The 21,249-nt window shown below is 50.3% G+C and overlaps 1 pseudogene; it reads left to right on the top strand.

Annotated features, from left to right (window-relative positions):
* The first annotated feature begins 12,214 nt into the window (after window positions 1–12,214).
* LOC100346755 (protein lin-28 homolog A pseudogene) lies at window positions 12,215–12,809 on the top strand (annotated as a pseudogene).
* The last annotated feature ends 8,440 nt before the right edge of the window (window positions 12,810–21,249 follow it).

A 21,249-nucleotide genomic window follows, 5' to 3' on the forward strand; every position in this document is an offset into this window, starting at 1 on the left:
AGGTTTGGATTGGCCCAGCTCCTGCCATTGTGGCCATTTGTGGAGTGGCATGTGTGTTGCTCCCAGGAGAAGTAAAATAACATCTCAAAGCATCTTAGCCATTAACAGTGTCATATGGCCATCTTTTTTACTTCATTTGAAAGCGGAGCAGGTAGCTAGTTGCAAATGTGGCTTGAATATATATAATGGCTTTGATCTGGCTCTCTGTCAACTTTATAACACACTGAATTCCAATATCTGGGTTTTTGAAAATTTATTTACTTATTTTGAAAGAATTGCAGAAAGAGAGGGAGAGAGAGAGAGAGAGAGAGAGAGAGAATATCATCTATCTACTGGTTCACTACCTAGATGACCACAGCGGCTAGCACTAGGCCAGGCCAAAACCAGGAGCCAGGAGCTTCATCAGGGTTTCCCTCATAGGTAGTAGCAGCCCCAATACTTGGACCATCTCCAGCTACTTTTCCCAGGCATATTAACAGGGAGCTGGATTAGAAGTGGAGTTGGGACATGAATTGGCCCCTATATGGGATGCTGGCATCGCAGGTGGCAGCTTTTCCTGCTATGCCATAATGCCAGCCAAAGCAAATATCTGTTTTGTTTTAAAAGAGCCAGCATTGTGGCACGGTGGGTTAAGCTGCCACCTGCAACACCAGCATCCCTATGGGCACTGGTTCATGTCTTGGCTGCTCCACTTCTTCTCTATCTCCCTGCTAATGGTCTCAGAAAAGCAGCAGAAGGTGGTCCAAATTCTTGGGCCCCTGCATCCATGTGGGAGACCAAGATGAAGCTCTTGGCTCCTGGCTTCAGCCTGGCCCAGTCCTGGCTGTTGCAGGCACTTGGGGGATAAACCAGCAGATGGAAGATCTCTCTCTCTCTCTCTCTCTCTCCCTCTCCCTCTCCCTCTCCCTCTCCCTCTCCCTCTCCCTCTCCCTCTCCCTCTCCCTCTCCCTCTCCCTCTCCCTCTCCCTCTCCCTCTCCCTCTCTCTGTAATTGTGCCATTCAAATAAATAAATCCTTTTTTTTTTCTAAAAAAGAATCCCCTTGGTGGTTTTGTCTCCCAGCTTTCTTACTGGTACTCAGCCGGGGTTTCCTCTCTTCCTGACTCCTGCCCTGCATGGAGTTAGCAGCCATGTGTAATTCCCTCGATGGTCTCGTTTTCTAGACAATCTGTCAGCTGCATTGTTCATATCCTACTCTGGAGAGAGCTATGGGTTTTTCAAGTACTTAAACTTGCACAAGAGGATGTTTGCTTGCCGATCTGGAACAAAATTGTTTAGCGTATTTTTATGATCAAACCATGACAAATTATTTTCCCCTCTGTATTTGCAAAAGGGACTATCTTCTGCTTTCTTTTCCAGCCTCATCTCGCCCAGCATCTCCAGAGGGGTCCCTTTCCTGAGCCTGCAGCGGCTGGGTTTCCCTGGCCGGCTCCCTGTCCCCTGTCCTCTGGGAGCCATTGTCCTCCTCCCACCAGACCTCCTCTTCACCGCCGCTTCAGCCCCCCGTTGTTTATTTGCGGCAGCAACCACTAGTTTATGTCCCTGCAATGTCTCTTCTGGTGCTGCCTGGAACACTTGGCAAAATCTTGTATGCATTTGACTCATCTGTGTTCTGCACTGAAACCTGAAATCTGCATTCAGATGGCAACTTCACAGTAATGGGCTCTGTTTTTCCTGCATTTCCTGAGTACCTAGCACACTGCTTTGCCCCTGGAGAGGGCCCTGCCTTGGTTCACTTATGCTTTCTCTCCAATCTCTGGCTCCTGTGTCTCAATGCACCTCACCCTTCACCACCGAGTAGCAGCACAGCCCAGCCCCTGGCCCCCACCCCACATCCAGCTCTACCACCAAAGTGTCCCCAGAATTCGACCACTTCGCCCCACGGCTGAATCCCGCCCTGCTCCCCTGAACACAGTGCTGTGGGAGACTTGCATGGAGCATTCTCTTGGAGGGGATTTTCATACCATGCTCATCTACTTCAAGTGCGCAATCCAGAGGGTTGGGAAGTCACCTCCACAGTCGAGTTCAGAACAGCTTCACTGGGGCTGGGGCTGGGGCACAGCAGGTTAAGCCGCCCCCTGCAGTGCCGCCATTCCACATGGGCATCAGTTTGAGATCCGGCTGCTCCACTTCCCATCCAGCTCCCTACCAATGTGCCTGGGAAAGCAGTGGAGGGTGGCTGAAGTGCTCGGGCCCCTGCATCCACGTGGAGACCCAGAGGAAGCTCCTGGCTCCTGGCTCTGGCCTGGCCTAGCATAGTCACTGTGCCCATTTGGGGACCCAAATGAACCAGTGATGGAAGAGAAACAACAGATAGGAGATCCTTCTCTCTCTCTCTCTCTCTCTCTCTCTCTCTCTCTCTCTAACTCTACCTTTCAAATAAATATAAGAATAAAGACGAGGGGATGGAACTGTACCTGTTTGTCATTGAGTCCCTTATGAAAAAAACAAAGCCCTGACAGCTTCATTACCCTGCAAGGATGCCCCACGCTCCTTAGCCATTGTCCCCCGCCCCAAGCTCCTGGAATTGGCTCATCAGATTTTGCCTGTTCTGTGCGTTTCCTACCCATGGAATCCAAGCACGTGAATGGATGCGTCGGCTCCTTTGACTTCGGATGTCTTCAAAATTCATTCAGACTGCAGCGGTTATCCGTTCTCCATTTCTTTTTGTTGCCAATTCACATCCCACTGTGTGCGTTCACTATGTTTGACGTGCTCATTCATCATTTGTTGGAAGTCTGCCCTCTGCCGCTTTCTGTCAACTATTGTGATGTTGTTGTGACTATTTGTCTACAAGCGTGCGTCTTCATTTCTCCAGGACCTAGAAGCGGAATGGCTGGGTTGTATGGTAATTCTGGTTAAGCATTCGTGAAACTCCCAGGCTGCTTGCTCAGTCAGCCACACCGTTCTACGTCCCCGCCAGTCCTGCTCGCGCCACACCCTTGCCAACACTTGTTCTTACCTGTCTTATGGTGTAGACATCCTAGTGGGCGTCAGTGGGATATACCTAGTGGGTATATCCTAGTGGGCGTCAGGTGGCATCTCACGTGGTTCTGCCTTGCATTTCTCTGGTGACTAATAATGTTGAGCGTATTTTCATGCTCAGTGTTACTGAGCTTAGCAAACGTAATTTGCATCAGTATTGGTTATTCCCAGGCCTTTGAAGAAACATCTGTTCAGATCATTGGTCCATTTTTCATTGGGTTATGTATTTTTTTATCATTGATTTGTGGGAGTTCCTTATATCCTCTTTTCTGTAAGTTCCTTATTGGATATATGACTTGCAACTATTTTCACCCAGGCTAACTCTTCAGAATCCTTTTAAACACGCCCCACCACTCCTCTGGACTCCCTTCTCCCTACTGCAGGCCACCAGGAGAATCCCCTGTGTGATCTGCCACCTCCCCGCACCCATCTCTTATTCCTCCTAATTCATCTCCTCCCCAGCCACGGGAGCCTCCTGGGAGTCTGTCTGCCTCAGGACCTTTGCATGTGCTTGTCTCTTCTCCCACCATGGCTCCCTCAGCTCCTCCGAGCCCTCGCTCAATTGCAGGTTGCCCAGGGACCCTCCCATGCTCACCCTATTGAATTGGCACTGTCCCCACCTTTGCTCTGTTTGTCCCAGTGGTGCTCAGCACCACATCCTATGGACTGTGCGTGTTGATGGGGTCGTGTTCTCTCTCCCCCTGCTGGGCTTGGACTCCACGGAGTCCGGGTCTTGTGTGTTGCTTGCTGCCAGGCACTCGTCGTCTGAAGTGGGCCCAGAGGATTTGAAGGAAGCATTGAGCTCCTGGAATCCTGGAAGGAAATCACACTTCCATCATTCACGTCTGCCTTTAAAGTCAATGGAGGAGCCGGTTTCCTAAAATAAACACACACCTTGTATTACGAACCCTTAGAGGACGGGGCTCTTCCACACCCACCCACAGACTACTGTTTCACAGGATTTTTTTTTTTGCTTTGTCTTCAACAGACTGCAGCTGAGCCCACCCCAAAAAAGGCAATTACAGCAATCAAAAGAGAGTGCAAGAAAGAAATGAGGATATAAGAGAGAAAGGGGAATCTAATTCTCCTCCTGCCGCGGAAGGGAATTGATGCTGCTGTCTCCTTGCCCAGTGCAGAAACCAATTACCAAAACGAACACAAAGTCTTTCCCGCCTCGTGGTTGAGAGGCTCCTCTGTGTGTCTGCTTGCTGAGCTGATGCGCTGTTTCTCTCTCCATGATGTGGAATCCAAACCAACAAAGCAGCTTTATCCTCGCAAGGTATTCATGTTGTTTGCTACCGTTGTTTATAACAAACTCAACAATTCAGCTAATTCTGCAGTTGAACGGCAGATTGACAGCTGTGATTCCATGACCACTTTCCTCTGCGGGTGTAGGTGCCCCGCAACCCTCTCACAGGTCCATCTCTCATCTCAACCTTCCCTTATCTACTCTGATTTTATTTAGCCAAGTTCTCCTGCCACCCTGTCTCTCTCTCTCTCTCTCTCTCTCTCTCCCCTCTCTCCTCTCTCCTCTCTCTCCGTCTACAACAAAACATTTCCCCTCTTGCTGTGAATACCAGGAAGCAAGCAACTGTACACTCCACAACCTAGCCAGAGGGGTCTTTCCAAAGCCCAAGAACAGCACGCGACTCCTTGCCCCCAACTCTCCTGAGCTCCCATTTCAACCAGAGACGGCACCACCCCTACCCACCTGCTCACTCCCATCCAGACCCCTGGTCTTGCAGTCCCTGGGAGTGGACACCTCCCATCTGGGGACCACTGCACTTGATGGCCCTCTATCCAGAACATTCTTCTCCCAATATGTGCCTGACTCTCTCCTGCACCTCTGTCAGGTCTTGATTCAAATTATCCCTTTTGCAGGGGCAGGCGTTTAACTGAACTGCTAACTTAAGACACTGCTTGGGCTGCCTTCCTCCCACACCGGACTGCCTGGTCCGTGTCCCTGCTGTTCCACGTATCACCCAGCTTCCTGCTAACATATATTCTGGGAGGTGGCAGGTGATGGCTTCAGTAACTTTGTGGTCCCTGCTACCCATGTGGGTGACCTGCATTGAGATTCAGGCTCTTGAGGTTGATGTACCCCAGCTCTGTCTGTTGTGGGTATTCAGGGAATAAACTAGCAGGTGGAAGATTCTTCTGTGTCTATCCCTGTCTCTTTACCTTTCAAATAAAACAAAAATGAATAATTTAAAATTTTTTTTTTTTGACAGGCAGAGTGGACAGTGAGAGAGAGAGAGAGACAGAGAGAAAGGTCTTCCTTTGCCGTTGGTTCACCCTCCAATGGCCGCCACAGCTGGTGCACCGCACCTATCCGAAGGCAGGAGCCAGGAGCCAGGTGCTTCTCCTGGTCTCCCATGCGGGTGCAGGGCCCAAGCACTTGGGCCATCCTCCACTGCACTCCCTGGCCACAGCAGAGAGCTGGCCTGGAAGAGGGGCAGCCAGGACAGAATCCGATGCCCCGACTGGGACTAGAACCCGGTGTGCCGGCGCCGCAAGGCGGAGGATTAGCCAACTGAGCCGCGGCGCCAGCCGAATAATTTAAAATTTTAAATCATCCCTTTTCTGGGGCCTGCCTTGTGGAGTAGTGGGTAAAGTTGCTGCCCATGACATTGGCAGTCCTATGAGTGCCAGCTGCTCCGCTTCCAATCCAGCTCCCTGCTAATGACTTGGGAAAAGCGGTGGAAGATGGCTCAAGTCATTAGGCCCCTGCCATCCTAGTGGGAGGCCCGGATGGAGCTCCTGGCTCCTGGCTTTGGCTTGGCCATTGTGATCATCTGGGGAGTGAATGAGTGGGTGGGAGATATCTCTCCCCCTCCGTCTGTAACTCCTACTTTCAAATAAATAAATAAATCTTTTTTAAAAATTACTTCTTTCCCAGTGAGGCCTTCCCCAATCACTGTATTTAAAATAGCAGTGACTCCCTCAACCCAACACCTCTACCTAACTCAGTACATATTTTACTTAGGTGACACATGATCCATTCCTCCTCCCCATGGTACCATAAGGTAGCTGAGAGCAAGGGTTTCACTGAGTTTACTTACTACAGCTTCCCAGGGTCTGGCACTCACTAGACAAGATTTGTTGCATTAATGAATTAAATGAATGAGTGTCTGTTGGCTGCCCACATGGGTAACAGCCAAAGCAGCTTCTGAGTGCTATCCAGCATTGTAGAAGAGGGAATGTACATACATTTTTTAAGATTTATTTATGTATTTTTTAAGATTTATGTATTTTTAAGATTTATTTATGTATTTGAAAGTCAGAGTTACAGAGAGAGAGAGAGAGAGAAAGAGAGAGAAGTCTTCCTCTTCCATCCATTGGTTCACTCCCCAGATGGCTGCAATGGCTGGAGCTGCACCAATCCAAAGCCAGGAGCCAGGAGCTTCTTCCGGGTCTCCCACGTGGGTGCAGGGGCCCAAGGACTTGGGCCATCTCTGCTGCTTTCTCAGGCCATAGCAGAGAGCTGGGTTGGAAGTGGAGAAGTCAGGTCTCAAACCAGCACCCATGTGGGATGCTGGCGCTTCAGGCCAGGACGTTAACCCGCTGCGCCACAGCGCTGGCCCCTGGGTTCTTTTCTAAAGCAGCTTCACCATTTTCCACTTCCACCAGAAATCTATGGGCTGTCCCGGCTCATCGACACCCTTGCCAGCATTTCTTACCATCTGTCTTTTCTTCATTCTAGCCATCTCAGTCCTGTGAGGTGGCATCTGTCTCAGTGTGGTTTTGATTTGCATTTTCCTGGAGACATCTGCTGGATGCACATTGGAGGGACCTAGGGACCTAAGGAAGAGCCTCTGGGGTCCTGGGCTCACCTCCAGCATACACTCGGCCAGAGGGAAGCAGGAGGCAAAACTGACTGTTGAGGGGCTACAGAGGACCCCTCGGCTTCCATCCCGATGTGATCAGAAACACTGCTAGGAAATACGAGAGACCCAAGTGGGTCTCAGGCCCACACCCATGCAGCTGAGTGAGATGAAAACACAGGTTTACTTAAGGACCTTACGGGGAACAGGAATGCAATGCAGGAAAGAAAAAATTCTAATGGAGGCATCAGTTTACAAACATTTTGAAAATCTCCATGGCTTTAAGAGTCCAATTTGTCAGTTGTATTCTGATCTCACCAATCTTGCCATCTTTCAGAGCTTATGTTCAGGCAGAATTCAAGGGCCTATACTGGACTGAGACTAAACAGCTTGGGTTGGGGCGGCATTTGGTATAGCCGTTCAGAAATGAGTTTGGATGCCTGCACCCCACATCGAAGATCATGGGTTCGAGTCCTGGCTGCACTCCCAGTTCCAGCTTCCTGCTAAGGTGTAACCCCAAGAGACAGCAGTAACGGCTCAAGTAGTCGGGTTTCTGGAATTCCAGGCTCCCAACTCCAGGTATTTAGGGAGTGAACCAGTGGAAGAGTCTGTGTGTGTGTGCCTTTCAAATAAATAAAATTCAAACTTTTAAGGACAAAATAGCTGAGATTAGCAGGACGCTGAGGCAGCACCTGTTCGTGTGAGTGAGCTCTGGCCTGGTTTCCACTAAACGTGAGGCCTCAGCTAACCAGACGTCTCTAGGGAGACATTCTCTCCCAGACAGGACCACGAGGTTAGTCTGCATCTCTGTGTCTTTAAAGATGTGAGTCTGAACGCAAGAGCTCAAGCCAGCACTGGCTTTTTGTGGCATGACAGCTTGCTTGCGAGGCTGGCACAGGTTTAGTTTCCTAAACTTTTGGGCTTGCTCCTCTGAGTGCACACATTTTCAGAGTGAATTCCCTTTCGTTCCTTTCAAAAGTCTGCCTTGGTCTTCAGCGGCTGCGTCTCCAATCTGTGCTATGCCCCCCTGCCTTATGGCCTACATTCTGTTCATCAGCCCCGCCTAGGGGACTCAGAGCAAGCTGCAGGAGACTTGCTGGGGCAAGAGTTTCGTGTGAATCCATAAATTCTTCATGACAGCTGAGCACAGCACCCGGGAGCCCAGGACAACAGCAGGACCCCGGCGGAGCGAAGGATGCACCTGCCCCTGTGGTTTATCTGTGTCTATCACCCATATTCTCCTCCCATATGGGTCATTCTTCCCTGAGTCCCTATCATTTGTTTCTTAGGGGAATACATTTCACTTGCATTCTTGAATTGACCACTTTTTGGGTGCTGAACACTGATAATTTTTCTGCCAATTGTAAGTGTTGCCCAGGGTCTCCTCTGAGCAGATAATCTCTCTCTTGGTCTGGGCAGGAGGCTGAACTGGTTTCCATGGTTTCCATTGTTTTCCTTTGGGGCTGGGCCCCAGAAGTTGGCAATGTCCATACTGTTTTACATTAGGCCCAATCCCTTAACAGGACGCCCGGAGGGACTTGGTTTTGGCCAACACGGCTTGTGCAGTGACACTGTGTCCCAGTGCCAGAGCAGGGCATGCATCCCAGGGAGAGAAAGTCAACTGGAAGCTACGTCGGCTCAGCCTTCCTTGAAAGAGTGGTTGCCCAAAGAGAAGCTGGTGTTACGGTGGTCTCAGTTCATTGCACAGGACATCCAGGGTCTTGTGGTTTAGCAATAAACTGCATCCTATTTAGGAGCTCAACTCCCTGTTCATGCATTGTGCAAAATGAACAGAGCTACCAGTGTCTGTTACTCATCTGGGGAGATCTCACGGCAAGAGCCATTCTCAAATTGCAGCTCTATCTTTTCCAGAGCAGGTAAAGATCACATTGTTAACACCGGTCAGGGCTCGCTGGTTTTAAGCTGCACCCTGAGGACTGATCCACCATGCACCAGCTTTTTCTGCACCGACCAAGTGGTCCCAAGCCAGCAGTTGGACATCCTCAGAAGCCACTTGCCTCTAACCCATCGTGTCCGCTCCACAAACTGTGATTCTCCATTCCTCTGTAGCTGTGCAGCCTGTGAGGAACTTGCCTGTTGTCTTCAGCTGCAACAGCGAGTTGTTCTTGATGTTAGAGTCCCAACACCAGCAAGAAGGTGCACAAAACAGCCCGAGACAGTGTGGCATCTCTTGGGATGGGAAGTTCAAGACCACAGTGCAGATGGTCTCGTTGCGTCTGAATTGGGACTTTGTCCGTTAGAAGAAGCAAAGCTCTTCTAATGAAGAGGTTCAAAAACAATCCAGCAAAGTCAGGACTCTCTTCAACAAACGGTGCTCAGGCAACTGGGCATCCAGGGGCAGAAGGATACGAACCTCCACGGAACTCACATCCTGGGCAAAAATTAACTCAAAATGGGCCATAGATTGAAAAGTAAAATGCAAAACTATAAAACTTTCATAGAAAAACCTTCCTCACCTAGATCCAGGCAAAGATTCTAGAAATATTATACAAAATACGGTCAACCAAATAATCTATAGATTACATTAAATTAAAATTTTGAAGTTTTTTTTTCTGTGAAAGATGCTGTTGAAAGGGTAGAAAGACGAACTGTAGCCAGGAGGAAAACTACCTGCAGACCAGAGACCTGACCCAGGACTGTGGAATAAATGCTCCCAAAACTGAACAGGTTGGCTGGCGCCGCAGCTCAACAGGCTAATCCTCCTCCTGCAGTGCCGGCACCCAGGGTTCTAGTCCCATCCGGGGTGCCAGTTCTGTCCTGGTTGCTCCTCTTCCAGGCCAGCTCTCTGCTGTGGCCCGGGAAGGCAGTGGAGGATGGCCCAAGTGCTTGGGCCCTGCACCCCATGGGAGACCAGGAGAAGCACCTGGCTCCTGGCTTCGGATCAGCGCGGTGCGCCAGCCGCAGCGCACCAGCCACAGTGGCCATTGGAGGGTGAACCAACGGCAAAGGAAGACCTTTCTCTCTGTATCTTTCTCTCTCACTGTCCACTCTGCCTGTCAAAAAAAAAAAATGAACAGGCAAAAACCAAACAATCCAATTCAAAAATAGGCAGAAAATATGAAAAGACATTTCATCCAAGATATGTTGCAGACAGCAAACAAGGACAGGACAAAATGTCCAGTAACAGCAGTCTGCAGAGAGATGCAGGTGAAAACCACCCTGGGATGTCACCACGTACCTACTGGGACAGCTAAAATAAAAATCCATGTCAACACCAAATGCTATCAAGGATGCAGAGAAAGCAGATCTCACACACTCTGCTGGTGGGAATTTAAACGGCGCAGCCACCTGGACAATCTGGAAATCTCTTAACAAATTTAGCATACAGTCCATTAGTAGCAATCCGTGGCATCTATACCAGATAAATGAAATTGCAGCCCTTCAAAAACCAGAAGAGGAATTTCCATAGAAGTTTCATTTGTAATAGTTTAAACTTGGAAACGATGGGGGTGTCCCTGACTAGGTGGAAGATTAGACAAACTGTGATAGCTCCACACCCTGGAGCATTCCCCAGCCATTAAACAGAGTGAAACACTGACACTTCTAACAGATTGGACAAATCTCATTCCTGAGTGGCAAAAGCCAATCTTAACAGGTCATATGCCACTTGGTTTCATTATGTAACATTCTTGAAATAAGAACATTGCAGCAAAGAACAGATGGGTGTTTGCAAGGGGTGAGGGACGGTGGAGAGGGTGGAGGGGATGTGAGTACGAGAAGCGAAACATTCCTGTCGCTGCAGCAGTTCTGCATGGCACAGCAGCAGACATGCACCGAGCTGTTGTCAGCACCCAGGAAGCCTGGGCGAAAGGCGCATGGCCTCGCTCAATACCACCTCTGCATCTTCCTGCAGACCTACAGTTATTTAAGACGAACTTCTAGAAAATGAAAAGTCGGTGTCCCCAGCTTTGGCATTCCGTTCCTCTGGAAGCCTGCTAGACCTTTGACAAGCATCAGAAACACACGGAGAGGATGCTGCTCTGTGCACTGCCTCAGAGGAGTACGGGGCGCCAAAAGGCGGGAGCTCCTCTGTCTGGAGGCAGCCGTGCCACCCCCTTAAAGAGTGATTTAGAACAGGGATCCCCTTTATGGTGGGCGTAGACCCAGCTTCTGTGTTCACCACAGGAGGCTGCAGGCTCTGACACTGCCTGGGTCTCCAGCACCTGTCCAGCCTCTGTGATGTAACAACCTCACCAGCTAAAGCCGTGGCCTCAGAAGGCCCACGTAAGCCAGGGCCCAGCTAAGGAGCCCCATGGGATTCGGGTCTACAGAGGACACATCTCTGGGGCAAAGGAAGGAGGGCACATCATTGTTGGGCAAGGAAGGAAATGAGGAAAATTGAATGGATCGGAATTCTAGCGATGAGTAGCACAAAGGGCTCCAAGTTCTCGGGTAAGGGTAGGAGGGCACCTGGGAGAGGGAGTGCCAGCCCGGGTGCAGGCAAACTAAACCCCAGGCAGTGACCTGGGTCCCCTCGCCTGCAGGGTTCCTCCCGCTGATTCGCAGCGTTTGGAACTGGGACAGACACCCGGGGGAGGTCTGAGGAGAGACTAAAGGCTGCAGCAGGTGGCACCCCCTCCTCCCCGCTCCAACACTGCAGTGAGACCCCCTAGACGGACCCACTACTCAGAGATCACTGATGTGGAGGGGCACCAAGACAGGAGGCTGACAGTGGCCTCTGAAGCAGCTGCCACAGGCAGCAAGAATGGGGACGGAGCCCTGGGGGACCCAGAGTGTCCCAGGCTGGTTCTCTGCACTGCTTTCGGGGCAGGGAAAGGTTTGTGACCATGACCATGGGAGGAATGTCGGCCAAGGAAAGCCAGAACTAGGCTTCCCATTTGGTTGCTGTTGCAAGAATGCACCATCACCTGCTATCTTTCCCTTTATACCGCTGTTTCCCGGGGGCTGGGGCTGTGGCATAATGGGTAAACCCACTGCCTGCAGTGCTGGCATCCTATATGGGCACCAGTTTGAGTCCCAGCTGCTCCACTTCCAATCCAGTTCTCTGCTGTGGCCTGGGAAAGCAGTAGAAAATGGCCCAAGTCCTTGGGCCCCTGCACCACATGGGAGACCACCAGGAAGTTCCTGGCTCCAGGCTCCTGGCTCCTGGCTCCTGGCTCCTGGCTCCTGGCTCTGGATCTGCTCAACTCCAGCCAATGTGGCCATTGAGGGAGTGAACCAGTGGATGGAAGACCTTTCTCTCTGTTTTTCCCTTTCTGTCTGTAACTCTCCCTCTCAAATAAATAATCATTTAAACAAAAATGCAGATTTTGCAGGGGAAGATGTAGCTGCCCCTTCTCCAAACCACCCCTTTGCCTCCAGACTTCTCTGGGGCCGCAGCCCCCCCGACTCAGGTCCCCAGGACTGCAGGCTCCGCTGGTGATCATGGGCTCCATGTCCAACCAGCAGTTTGCAGGTGGCTGCACCCAGGTGGCAGAGAAAGCGCCCAAGAAGGCACCAGGGCGGAAGACGAGCCATGGGTGCTGCCCGGGGCCAGCATCTATAAGTGGTTCAATGTGCTCATGGGGTTCGTCTTCCTGTCCATGACTGCCCTCGCCAGGGTCCTGCTCAACCCCTTGGTGGCCGTCTTTGTGTGCCAGAGTAAGCCGCACATGGAGGGCTGTGAAGCAGTGGAGTTCACCTTCAAGAAGTCCACCAAGGGCCTGGAATCCATCTGTGTCCCCAGCCTGGTGGGGTATGGTGAGCTGGGAGCCAGAGGCGGCCAAAGGGAAAGCATACAAAAGCGCAGATCTGAAGCAGACAGCTGCTGCAGCTGTGCAGGTCTAGGCCATCCTGCCAAGGAGTGCTAGCTGCCACCCCAGCCCAGGAAGTGCCACTTCCGCCAGAGCTTCAGCCGTCTGGTGGCCTCGTGCTCCCGAAGGCCCAGCAGGCCCCCAGCGCCCAGGGAGAGCCAGCCTCCTTCCGGGAGGATGGAGAAGAGATCCACAGCCCCACCCTGATCCCCAAGGCCCAGAGCTGAGCCGCAGTGGGTGGGGCTGTTCTTCTGCTATCAGGAAGTTTCAAGGAGCAGGCATCAACTGCAGAGTGGAGACAGTGGGGACAGCGTGGGTTGGGGGGAGCTGGCACTGTCACGTACCCCAGGCTGGGGCTCACAGCATCACCCCTTTTTCCCTGTTGCTGGGAGCAAGGAGTGAGGCAGGGAACTCCAGCCATGCTACATCCACACGCAAATAAGGGCTTGGGGGGCATCACCCTGAGACCCGCATGCTTTATCTGAGGCTCCGCAAGCAAAATCTCTCGCTTTAGAAAGTCGCCTGGGTGGGGAAGTTTTCCTTTGAAGGAAGGATGTGGAATAATACTTCCCTCACCAGGGTGAGAAGACTGGCTGTGGGACCAGATTCCTGAACCCAACCTGCAAACCACCACATCCTGTGGGAGGGGCTCCTAGGAGTAAGGGGGGGTGGTTTCCACATCTTGTTTCCTTGTAACTCGATCCTGGGGCAGGGTGCCTGGATCTGTCCCAAGAAATGGGTTGTGATGATCTGCCAAAGGGGTGACTAGGGGAGCAGTCAGACCCACTGCTCCTGAGTTCACTCTGACCCCATTCGGGCCCAGTGCAATGGATTTATTTGTTCCCTTGGATAGCTGCCCCTTGGGTCCCACTTTCTCCAGGATGCCAACAGCACTAACCGTGCAAACAATGAATCTTGTGCATTTGAACTTGTTTTTCTTAATATAGATGTTCTGGGTTTGTATTTTTGTTTATTGTAATCAAAGGCGCTCATTCCTGCACTGGGTTCACAGGTACCTGAGCAATCTCAGGGCTAAGTCTGCAGCGGCCCAGGTCTGCACAGCACCGTGGAGAGCAACTATGTGGCGTGCACAGCCTACTGAACCACCTCGTTATGCCAATTAGAGCTGGCTTTGTTGCCACAGTGTCTTTTCAAACACCCCCCACAGCTTGAAAATGTTTCATGGGAGACAAAGCGTTAATGGAGTTACCCCATGACTTGATCTCCTCCTCCTGGAAGATGGAAAATTAGTCTGGGCAGGAAAAGGCAGTGCAGAGAAGTTGAGAGGCCCAGAGAGGAAGCTTGATCAGCATTGCCTGCTCCTAGGACATAGGTCTTTTGTTTCACTTAACAGAGCCATCCATCACTATGCACAACAGGGTGTGTGTGTGTGTGTGCGCGCGCGCATGTGTGAAAAAAATGTGAGCTGGTAAGGATGAGTTTGAAGACTAATACTCCTGTACCCATTCTGTGCTGTCCAGGGACAGAAACATGAAGCAAAGACTTAAAAAAATCCTTAATTATTCCAAATTCTTGGCTTCCAGGGAGACCCATAAGTGAGGGCGTTGGTGGTGTCCGGAGCCAGCATCTTGCGCTGTGACTGTAGCGATTACATTGTCGTGGTAACTAAAGGAGAAGGCGGTTTCATTTACATACTGAGAAATCGCTGCAAACCCACCTCACTGTGTTGAAACGGGACAAATGCGACAGCACGCACTGGGTGGTGTGTGTCTGGGCCTGGGTTCCTGTCTCCCCCATGTGCTGCCCCCTTCAGTTACTGTATGTGTCTGGGCTTTTGTAGGACTTCCCTGAGTCTCTGAGTCCGTGATTGCTAGGTGGCCTAGTTTGTGTAAATATAATGTGCTGGTCTCTCTCCATGTTCTTTTGGGGTTTTATTGTTTACAAATCTTTCTTTTTTATTGGGAGCAAAATAGCCACAGCACCTTTGACTGAAGGATCTGCACCAGGCAAAAGGACTTGGAACGTAAGTTTGGGGGAGCTCTCTTCTTGAAGCAGGGATCTTAAACCATCTTTTCTTTTGTGTTTGCCTTCCCCTGTCCTATTCTGGGTCTTCTATCCTTAAAGTTTGACTCCTACCCTACCCTCTTCTCCATTCCCCCATCCACAAAAGGAAACCTGCACGCCCACACGTAAACATTTACTTGCTGGGGTGTCTCCACACATCTAAAGGATTCATGCAAAAATCCTGAAGAAAATAGGAAGCCTCTACCCCTTGTTCCCAACCTCCTGAGTCAAGACCATGTCCTGATGTGGTTCATGCCAAAGACTTAAGGCACGTATGCATGTGGATGGGTCAAACCTCCTCAATTTGTATCCTAAAGAAGAGAAGCTACTGGGCACCTGCTGTGTACAAAGTGCGGTTGGAGACCAAGAGAGGGGCTATGAATGAACATCCAAGTCACTCAGGAACTTTGATGCAGGTGCCAGAAACGTATGTCAAAGTGGCCACAAAATTGTTGGATAGGAGACGGACGAATGTGAGTCCATGTTTACTGCCAGAAACCAAAGCTTTGTGTGAAACCTGGAGTTTATGGGAGGGAGCGAGGGCGGGTAGGAGAGCTTGTGCTGTTCTTCCACTGCTCCCTGCCCCTTGTTCCTGGACTGCAGGAAACTGAGCCCCTTGGGCTTGGGGACCCCAATCACTGGGGTGAGTTTATTTGAAGGTTGGTTTTTGCTGTACTGGATTCTTCCTTTCCCATTTTCTAATCGCTTTGTAACACACACACTGACTCTCCCCAGCCCTTCTCCTTCCTCTGGGGAAATACAGTGAGTAAATCAAGACTTAATGGTACTGGAGGGAAAAAACAGAGGAAGGGGAGAGAACATGACGAACATCACTTGGGTGGTGTTGCAGGCACAGAGACGTCCTAGCTGGGTCCTCACGGTGTGACGAGATCACAGAGCCCTGCAAGCGTGATGAGATCTCGTCTCTGGATGAAATCATGTCACTGGGCACAGCTGAGCTTCAAACTGGAGGATTATCCTGGGCTGGGGAGTGCGAGCAGCGCAGCCCCACAGGCCCTGAGAAACCAAAGGGCTTTCAACAGCTGTTCGCAAAAGAAGTCAGAAAAATTCTAGGTATGGGACACCCTGGACTATCATTGCAGCCTGGAAGACAGCCTAAGGCATGCAGGTGGCCTGTGGGAGCTAAGGACAGCCCCCGCCTCACAGCCAGCAAGGAGTTGGCTACCTCTGTCCCATAATTCCAGAGAACTGAATGCTACCCACAACCTGAGCCAGCTGGGGAGCAAAGCCCTCCCCGGAGCCTCCCTCTAAGAGCCCAGTCCTGCCAGCACCTTGGTTTTTAACCTTGAGAGACTGAGCAGGGCCTCCAGTCCTGCTGGGCTGGGCTGGGCTCTGACCTGGGGAACAGAAGCTGAGAGATAGCTGCTGTTTTATGTGAAAGGTGCAGGGTCCCCTGTTAGGCAGCAGCACACATTTAACATAGAGGATGCCACCGGGGCTTGGCCAACAGGACTGGGACTCTGCTTTTAGAACCATTCTGAGGGCTGGCTGGAGACACCCTTCCCAGTGCAGGTGCAACATCACAGTGCACATCCATCGTCAGAAGCATTGACCCCAAATGTGAAGAGCCTTTGACCTGCCAGTTCCTTTTAGAGAGGGAGAAAGAGGCAAGAGGCAGAGACAGAGGTCTTCTTCCATCCACCAGTTCACTCTCCCAAATGGCCACCACAGTCAGGACTGGGCCAGGCCGAAGCCAGGAGCCTGGAGCTTCATCCGGGTCCCCCATGTGGGTGGTGGGGCCTGAATGCGTGGGCCGTCTTCTGCTGCCTTTCCAGGTGCATGAGCAGGCAGCTGGATCGGAAGTGGAGCAGCCGGGATGGATTCGGCGCCCGTCTGGGATGCGGCTATTTAATCCATTGTGTCACAGCGCCTACCCCAAGAAAAGATTGATGGAGAAAGCCGACTGACAGTCATTTAAAAGTCAGTTTTTTACAACAATATATTTATCATGAGTGACTATGTACACTAATTTTGTTGTGTCTTTATAAAGTATGCATCAGTAACACATGGGAAATGGATGCTGGAGCCCAGCCCCAGCCCACACCTAGGGAATCAGCATTGTTTAGAACACACTACTGGCCGGCGCCGCGGCTCACTAGGCTAATCCTCCACCTTGCGGCGCAGGCACACCAGGTTCTAGTCCCAGTCGGGGCGCCGGATCCTGTCCCAGTTGCCCCTCTTCCAGGCCAGCTCTCTGCTGTGGCCAGGGAGTGCAGTGGAGGATGGCCCAAGTGCTTGGGCCCTGCACCCCATGGGAGACCAGAAGTACCTGGCTCCTGCCATCAGATCAGCACGGTGCGCCGGCCGCGGCGGCCATTGGAGGATGAACCAACGGCAAAAGGAAGACCTTTCTCTCTGTCTCTCTCTCTCACTGTCCACTCTGCCTGTCAAAAAAAAAAAAAAAAAAACACTACTATGCAACAATGGAAATCACTGATGTTTAATACATTTTGAACAGATTATTTTATTTAAGGAAGTGACAATATGTTTAATGATTGAATGCCTGCTAATGTAATTGACCACATAAATAGATAAAAAAGATTTATTCATCTCAGTAAATGTTGAAAAATATCTGATAAATTAAATTTTAATTAATTTATTTAAAAAATACTCATGGATGGGCCAGGGCTGGTGCACAGCGGATTAAGCTACGGCTGGCAGCACTAGCTTCTCCTGTGGGTGCTGGTTGGTTTGAGTCCTGGCTGCTCCACTTCCAATCCATCTCCCTGCTAATGTTCCTGAGAAAACTGGTGGAAGATGGCCCAAGTCCCTGGACCCCTGCCACCCACGTGGGAGACCCAGAAGAAACTCCTGTCTCCCAGCTTCAGTCTGGCCCAGCTCCAGTTTTTGTGACCATTTGGGCAGGAAACCAGCAGATGGAAGGCTCTCTCTCTCTCTCTCACTCCCTCCTCCCTCTCTGTCTCTCCACTCTCTCTCTCTAACTCTGCCTTTGAAGTAAATAAATAGGTATTTTTAAAAACCTGGTGGCAGGCCGGCACCATGGCTCAGTAGTCTAATCCTCCGCCTGCGGCGCCGGCACCCTGGGTTCTAATCCCGGTTGGGGTGCCGGATTCTGTCCCCGTTTCTCCTCTTCCAGGCCAGCTCTCTGCTGTGGCCTGGGAGTGCAGTGGAGGATGGCCCAAGTGCTTGGGCCCTGCACCCCATGGGAGACCAGGAGAAGCACCTGGCTTTTGCCTTCAGATCAGCGCGGTGCGCCGGCCGCGGCAGCCATTGGAGGGTGAACCAACAGCAAAGGAAGACCTTTCTCTCTGTCTCTGTCTCTCTCACTGTCCACTCTGCCTGTCCAAAAAAATAAACAAAAGCCTGGTGGCAAATTGGCAGTAGCAGGAAACATTTTTTCTGGATACAGTAGGTCCAAGCACCACCTCCTGCTGAAGCACTGGGAACCTCTCTGGACTCCGGAATGCATGCGTGCTGCTGCCTGGGTCTGCGTCTTCTCACCAGATGTCATCTCCTTATAGCAAGGCAAAGGAAAGACTTAAAAAGCATCCAGTGAGAAACAAAACGCTCATTAATCAGATAGCAAGAGAACACAGCTTTAAAAATGCAAATAAACCTATAGATAATTCAACAGTACAGAAAGTTTCAAAGTGAAATTTAAATGCTACCAATAAAAAAGCAAGGATTCTGAAATAAATCTTAAAAATGTGCAAAAATTCTCCCGGTAAGATAAAGGGAGAATTATTATGCTCCGAAAAATTTTCTAGGTCATTAAATCTCCTTTGACAGTAAGCGGGATCTGAGACACACAGCAAGACACCACGTGGAGATGACGGCAGAGACTTGGGGGTGCACTGACAACCCGAGCGACCCTGAATGTGACCGGCAGCCTGGGGAGAGGCAAGGGACATACAGAACCTCACAGCCTCACAAGGAAGCAGCCCTGCCCAGCCTCAGCCTGTGGCCAGAAAGACACACACGCCGTGTTTTGGAGTTGACACCTGTTACAAGGTGCACTGAGAACGAGTGTGAGCGTGGACTGTAATGTAGTTAGGAGCGGGTGTTTGGTGCAGGGGTGGAGACACTGCTGGCTATACCAATGTCCCACACGAGTGTGCCTGGGCTCAAGCCTCAGCTGCACTTCTGATCCAGCTTCCTGCTCGTGCACGCCCTGGGAGGCAGCAGAGATTGACTGAAGTCGCCGAGTCCCCGTCAGCCACGTGGGAGAGTTGGGTTGAATTACAGGCTCCTAGCAGCAGCTTGGTGCAGCCCTGACTGCTGTGGTGTGAATCATAGATGGGAGAACCCTCTCGGTCTCTCTTTTCCTGTGTCTCTCTACCTTTCAAGTAAGACTTTCCAAAGAATAAATTTAAAAATACATTCAACAGTAAAATATGGGTCCCTATCCCCGGGCTGCCAAGCACCTAAATCTTCTGTTTCAAACCGTCAGTCGTGCTTGTTAGCGCACATGGTTCTGTATCTGCCCTTGGAGCTGGAAAACGCGTCTTCACAGATGGATGTGGAAGATGCAGGAGTTGACACCACATCCGCTTCTCGGTTTTAGGTGCTGGAAGTGAATGTACCAGGCGTCACAGCAGGAGAGGTCAGCTCAGCGCCCAATCCACTCGGCCTTCAGCAGGCCTGACCGCCGTGATGCTCTGTGACCTCCTGACCTTCTGACACCCCTGAATCAAAAGTTTCTGAGGTCAGAAGAGCCCCCGCCAGGCTGCCCTGTGAGGCAGGGGGGTCAGTCCCCGCCCTGCCTCTCTCCCGGCCTCTGGGGACTGTTGGCTAGCAACAGCACTGAATGGCTTATAGATGCATTTCCCACCACACCCCCAGTTTGCCTTCATCTGTGTGTGTCTGTGTTTCCACTCCTGCTTATTTTTCAAGGGTATTTAATGCCCTAGAAAACTTTTCAGAGCATAAAAATAGGCATATAAAGCAATCCTGTGACCCCAATTTTGTAAGAATAATAATGTATATGCATTTTTAAAAGGTTAAAATATAGCACAACAAAAAGAATACTGCTTACATATGTTTTTCTACGTTTGTTTTCTAAATGTTCCAGCAGGAACAAATACTACTTTAAAACACACACACACAAAAAATAAGCAAGTGTGATGAACCAAAGTGGACGGGCAGAAATTCTCTAAGACGAGGCTCTTGCCCACACACAGCTCACCTACCAAGGCAGATGGTCGCAGTCCTGTTTGGAGAGAATGTCCCAGCTCGGACTTCCCCCTTCTAATCCCTTCCAGACAGACACTGGCCATCAGGCCAGGTCTCCCTTAACCCCTTTACTCCACAGGCATCCTCACCCACTCCCCACAGGAAGCAGGAGACAGAAGTCCATCATCTCCTTAGCTGGAACCAGCTCTGGTCTCCAGGGAGCCAGCAGGATCTAGCCCCTGTCTATCCCTCCTAGCACACTGGTTCAAGTCTGCTTTCCCAGATGCCTGTTTAGACTCGCATAGCCTGTAAAACGCACCTTCCTAAGATGAGTTAATTTTAAAACTATTTGAAGGAAAGAAACATCATTTTGTTCTAGGGTTTTGTGTCAGAATGGTTTATAAAGCAGCAGCAAAACACAATCAGTGTGCTTATTTTGTGGGGAAAAGAAACCTGAAAAGCAACAGAGTATCCATGCATGCATTCAGCATTTTTTGCCGGCTAAGCTGGTACCGAGGTGAAAAGGTGGGTGCTGAGGGCACCTCGGCGAGGTGCTGAGTTCTTCGTCCAAGGCTGTGTCACTTGACCTGCCTGTGACTCAGTGCTGTTCCAAACCTATTCCAGAAACGTGCTGCAAAACTCTCTCCCCCAGTCTGGCCCCACATGGACACAGGATTGAGTCCTACAACAGTTACTGCCACCAGATGGTATTTTGGTCATATTTTTTAAGAATTCCCCTGGTATTCATCACATTGACAATGGACATTTATTTCTTGGTTGAATTCAAAATAAAACTGAACGAATTGAGAACAGCATGCTCCAGGGCGAAGAACATTATCTGTTTTGGATTGAGATTTATAGAAATGAAGACAAGGGGGAGTGGTCTTTTGTCATCTCATGAACTCCAGGACATACAGTGACCAATGACACTAATTTCCATGCCTGGTCCCATGAATTTGATGTGACCAGGAGTTGGAAAACATTTTCTGCATTTTAGGAGGTGCAGACCATGCAACCTCTGTAGCAACAGCTCTGCACTGCCATTTTAAGATGCACATCATTTTAGACAGTCTCTAAACTGTCCAGTTGGAGCCAGAGCTAGAATCACCAGTGTGGGTGGATGATGTGTCTGCAAGACCAAGCAATTTTATGGGGAAGAATGAGTTCACACACAAAGCGTAGTCAGTCGACACTCAATAAATGCTTGTTTTCCTGACTTTGGCCAGTACACTATTAATTCACTCCAGTATAGTAAGGTAGAAATCATCATTGATAGGTTATGGATAAAAAAGAGAGAACTCTGTATATATAAGGTACTCCAGAAAGCTCATGAAAATAAAATTTTAGTGAAAAAAGTTTTGAAAACCATAAATACAAGGGAGTCTTCAAAAAGTTCATGAAAATGTGTTCTGAAAAACTATGCATAAGAAGCTGGCACTGTGGTGAAGCAGATAAAGCTGCCGCCTGCAGTGCCGGCATCTCATATGG

Source organism: Oryctolagus cuniculus, chromosome 4, assembly GCF_964237555.1.
Source record: "Oryctolagus cuniculus chromosome 4, mOryCun1.1, whole genome shotgun sequence".
NCBI classification, from domain to species: Eukaryota; Metazoa; Chordata; class Mammalia; order Lagomorpha; family Leporidae; genus Oryctolagus; species Oryctolagus cuniculus.